Here is a 5,683-nt window from a genome sequence, read left to right as displayed (position 1 = left end):
TGCGTTTTCCTGAACATGGAAGAGTGATCCAGCTCTTTCTCCTGATGAATGTATTTGAGGGTGCGTGGGAATGTGCGCAACCAGTTTATATGTGTTTTGTAGAGTTGGACAAAGCATTCGACAGTCTATCACGGTATCCCGTGAGGAGTTTGTGATTATGGGGTATTCTCCCTGTTATTATGGGCTATCTGGTAACTGTACCTTAGTGCGAGCTGTTATGAATAGGAAGGCTCCTGAATGCCTTAGGTGTTTCAGACATGTCCAGTTAGAAGCAGCAGACCTAGGAGATAATGTTTCTGGTCGGTTTCTGTTTCTGGCTTTGAACAGCTCAGTATCCCCAATGGATTGCTTTTATTTGCTAACTTCATACAAAGTCCTGTTTACTGCACTTTTGAAAACACATTGTTTGATGAAAACACATCAGACTATTTTCATAATGCTTCTCAAGCATCATGGAGAACTGCATCAGTGTCATCTGTCTTTTCATCTAGTCCCACACCGGCTCTGTGATATTGTGATTCGGTGATCCGGTGTTCTGAGAAACCATCCTACTCTGACAAAACGTCCTACCCGTATTATAATTTGACGGTGACTTGCGATTAAACCTAACCCTACCCCTACCCCTAACCATAACCAAAACCATAACCTTAAGAAGTATTCTGGATGGGTGAGAGAAAAAGTAGTTAATTTGGCGTTGGTGTTGTGCGCAGAAACATTGGGTAGGATGTTTTTCCAGGTAGGATGGATTCCCAGAACACCGGGCTTTGTTGTTAAGTGTTTCAAGATTTCTTGTCCTTCCTGTGGGTGGAGATAGTTTTTTGCATTGCTTGGCTGCTGTAGTGTCACAAAATTATTTAAAGACCACAAAGATGTCTATCTTGGTGGTACTGGATATGAATTTAAACATAAGATAATTACTTAGCACTGTATATTCTTATATGTCTTCATATTTACCCATTAAGTCACCAAAGAATCCTGTTACTGTATAGGCCTATTAATCCAGTTCGTAACTAATTTTATAACCTGTTAGGAGAGAAGTCTGAAAATGCCTCCTTCTTCCTTTGATCCTCTCTAACATCCGCAGTGCTAATTGAGGTTTGAGGTGGGTTGGTTTGATGACATTACTACAGCGGTCCATTAATAATGCAAAATATGTAAAGATCACCTATTTTTATCCTTGGGAGACAGATTGCAGTAATTATTTTGGACATCTGTTAGGGTTAGGAGTTTGTGAAACCTGATTTTGACTCTCCCTGTACTCATTTAGACTGGCCCGAGGCCATCATCATTGTTTTAGATGACGGGCCTGCTCTCATCTTTTCCACACGTTTATTAAAGTCATTTGCAGATCATATGGTGGAGAGAAGCTCAACAGCTTGAGAGGCGATGCAAGAGGAAGCGTTTTGTCTTTTGTCTGGAAGTGAGGTTTATTAATGAGTAGAAAGGACATGGCAAACAGGGACAACATTTCCCTTTGCAACATACATTCTCTGATATCATATGTAATGATTACTGTGTGCCAACACTCTATATAAACATTAGATTTGATGAAAAATTTAGACTTATTTAATGGTTTGACTCTGATTTGTATCCATTATTCCTTCTGCACACATACACTCACCATTCATTTTGTAAGGTACACCTAACAAATACATTTAGTGGGTTAATTGGTGATTCTAAATTGCCCATAGGTGTGAATGTTGTCTCTATGTTTTAGCCCTGTGACAGGCTGGCAGCTTGTCCAGGGTGTACCCTTGCTCTCATCTATGGAAGCAGGGATAGGCTCCAGCAGAAAATTGATTTAAGTGACTCTGAACGTGCCGTGGTTGACCTAAAAACACGAAAGCATGGATCCATTGTGCCTTATAACAAAGGTTCATGCTGCTTCTGGTATTTTTGGCTGCAAAGCAGCATGAAGCTACACAGCATCAAACCTAAAATTATAGTTTGGTACCAAATTTAAACTGGTTCTGGTGACCTGTCCAAGATGTACCCTGCTGGTCATCCTGTGACTGCTGGAACAGGCTCCAGCACCAGCACTTTCTGCTGTTCTTTATCCCACTTTCATAGCAGGAAAACCAAGAAAACTTCATCCAGCATTGATATTCAACTGACATATGAGTGTGTCCCTATCTTCAGCATGTACTCACATTGAGATTTGCAGTTTATATCTTAAGAATAAACCCATGTACACAAACATACACAACACAAAACAAACATATAAAGTCTAAGGACAAGGGGCAGACAGAATTTCTTTATGGACAGAATTTCCCGGCGCGACAGACAGATTGGTGTTGCGGGTGCAGTTATGTGGACGCTGCACCGGTCTGCTGTGGTGAAGAGAGAGCTGAGTGCAAAAACAAAGCTCTCGATTTACCGGTCAGTCTACGTCCCTACCCTCACCCATGGTCACGAGCTGACACGGTTGCCTCCTGGACACCTCCTGGGTGAGATGTTCCGGGTATGTCCCACCAGGAGGAGGCCCCAGGGCAGACCCGGGACAAGTTGGAGAGATAATATCTCTCGGCTGGCCTGGGAAAGCCTTGGTGTTCCCCCATGACCTGGATAAGCGAAAGAAGATGGATGGATGGATGGATGGATGGATGGACAGGCAGAGAAACATATAATGCACAAACACTCATGATATATTTTCAGAATTAGAAACTGTGCACGTGTGATTGCAGAAACATTCAGATAACACTTTATGTAATCAGATTACATAAAGGGATTATGTAATCAGAAGATGGGACTTCATAAGTTTTTAGCTTGTTCAACTGCAACACAGAATGTGAAAACCTGTGTTTGTCTAACACCTATGTTACAGTAAGCTGTGGTCTGACGCTGCACTGTATTTAAATGTAAGCAGAGAACAGAGATAACTTGGCTGTTTGTGGTGGTTACAGCAAAAAGAAAAAGTTGTTATACTGCTGCTCCCTGCTCTTTGTTAAGGAGGACCACTCCACCTTTTCACATTAAGAGACATCACGTGTGATGAAACTGTGCACTGGAATATACAACAAGACGCTTTAAGGGGGTGGCAGAAGAATGCATATGAACAATATCACCATAATCAATAGAACACAACATAATCAAAGATCCTCTGTTTGCTTCGTCTTCGTCTCCAGAGCTTAGTGGTTCTCATATAAAGCCCCCAGTAGGGGATGGGACAGCTTGAGACAGCAGCAACAAGAACCTGGGACATAAGAACTGTCTCTTGGTAATTTCTCTGCTTTTCATTTAATCAGCCAGGCAGCTCTACAAAGCTCTACAATGCCGTCTCGTCCTCATTTTGCTGCATGAGACTAAATCTGCTGAGCTTGTTTATCAAGATCTCCTTCTTATCTGCAGCCTCGAGAGCCTGAAGCTGGCAGAAAGCTTCTGTTTCATCACTCGGCTTGTGTTCTGCGTGCCGTCGTGGGCTCTCTGAAGAAAAGGACGGCTACATTTTTCTTCAGCTGAGGGGGCTGCTCTCTCTAAACAGGCATTCTCTGTCTGATCACAGCACAAACGATCACTTCTTTTAACAGAATGGAAATCCTGTTCACGCCCTAGTTTTTTCCTCCTTTTTTAAAGGTGGAATGCGCTTGATCATCCAGATCCTTTTGATCAAAGAGGGAAACGTGACGATTGCAATAGCCTGCAAAAAAACTGTAAAATCTCCAACTTCTTAGTGACATTTTGCTACTTCTATCACAGATTTCTAAACAACAGGTATTAAAACAACAATAAATGTGATTGGAATGCCTGTTTTTCTTTACTCTGAATCTTCATTTTTACATCTAAAATGTGTCAAGTTGTGTTTTCACATGCTTCAATGAAAAGAGCAGCCTTGTCTGTACAACACTTTGTCCATTTTAATCAGTTTAAACATCTCTAACACATGCTTGCATTTATTCCTTGCATGTTTCCTAACTGTGTTTAACTTTTCTGATACTAGTTATCATACGAAAAGGAGACACGCGAGCTATTCAGGACTGCTCTGCAGTCACACATACTGTACTGCGCAACAGGCTCTCACCGCACTCCTACAGCTCCCACAGCTGCCTGTGCACCAGCCGTCCTTTCGGTGGCGCTAGAGCACTAGCTACAGTAGGCACAGGGCCCATCACACTGTATGGATTTGCCGCAACTTTTTCGGTGTGTGTTATGAGATGAGGGCTGCACTGCGGGGAGAGTGGGTGCAGAAGATTGCAGTCTTCTGCGGTTCAAACTGTAAAAAATCACACAACACGAGAAGACTGTGCACGTGCAGAAAGAAAGGCAAAAAAAGAAAAAGGAAAAAAAGGCCCGTGTGACTAATGGCGGTCCTCCCACGGTTTGACTCTGTGATGAGTAAAGTGACACATGCCGCACATGTTAAGGCATCATGCTTGGATGTTTCTCATTCACTTTCTCTGTGTTTACTGTATAACAAGTTGGTCATTTTTAGCCATGATGTTCTCATGATGACACCGAGCCATTCACTCGTGTGTCCGTCGCGCCTTTTTAGGCACACAGCTCATATTGGACATGCTCCCGTGGGATCTGTGTGAAGCATAAAGTCAGGCTGTATTCCTGCACAGCTCCAACTGAGTGACAAAGTAAATGTCTCAGCGACTTTTCCTAAAGCTGTCGGAGTTCCACATGTTCCAGACACAGTGAACTAACATTTCCTTCATGCCTGCATATGAGGGGCATTGTTGCAGCTAAAGCGGGAGCTTGAGGTGTCCAGTGGCTGATCCATAATATGTATCATGTATCCATGATACATATTTTACTTACACTTTTTTTTTTTACTTCCACCACTTGGCAGAATGAGGAGTATTTACACTTGAAATCAGTCTGCATTTTGCTCCATAGTTTAATTGTGTGGTCTGTGACCACCTTATGCTTCCTAATGCATGCTCATGGAGAGATGAGATCCAGCCACCATTGAAATAACCAATAATTAAAATAACTACTTTTATTTTCAACCAGGTCCAAGTTTGTTTGTTTATGTATTTAATTTTTATTTAGGCATTCATTCCTGATTCAATTTCCTGATTTCCCATGTGCCCCTATTTGACAAAATAACTGGAAAGGAGTGCTGATTTAAAGCATACATTTATGTAGTTTATAGATAATAGCCTTTGAGTTACCGTCATGTAAAAAATAAATAAATAAAGGATCCAGTGGATAATATCTCTACATGACGTTCCGCATTAGCGCGTTTTTTCCGTGGGGGGGAGAGATAGAAAACGAATTTCAAAGAGCTCCACGATGGAGCTGTTCCTCCATATGAGGTAACAGGCGCAGTGTGGAGGTAGAGCGGCCTCGTGGGTCAGCAGCTCTGGGTCTATGTTTAGAGTCCTGGTGGGCGTTAAGAGAAAATTGGAAGGGAAGATGCTTGAGCGCCAACCTGCTCGCTTGGAGACAGGTTTGGGTCGCTTACAAATAGGTCACAACATGCCTTTCTCCTACTCTAGTCACTCTCTCTGCCCATGCAGGATTCTATAACGGGTAACTGGGATTGAGCATGCACGAGCACAAATATCCGGCTTTTTTCTTTCTTTGACAGCTTGTCTATATTTGGATGCGTGAAGCGGGAGGTCACAGAGAGCCTGCAGCTGGACCACTGCGCGCTGTGCGTATAGGAAAGTGGGTCTGATGTTCAGAAACGTGCCAGCCTTTGCGGGAAAGTTGTCCATTTGCGCGCATGCTTTTT

This window comes from Neolamprologus brichardi, chromosome 14, assembly GCF_056152115.1.
Source record: "Neolamprologus brichardi isolate AB-2024 chromosome 14, ASM5615211v1, whole genome shotgun sequence".
NCBI classification, from domain to species: Eukaryota; Metazoa; Chordata; class Actinopteri; order Cichliformes; family Cichlidae; genus Neolamprologus; species Neolamprologus brichardi.
Note: the sequence above shows the minus strand (reverse complement) of the source record.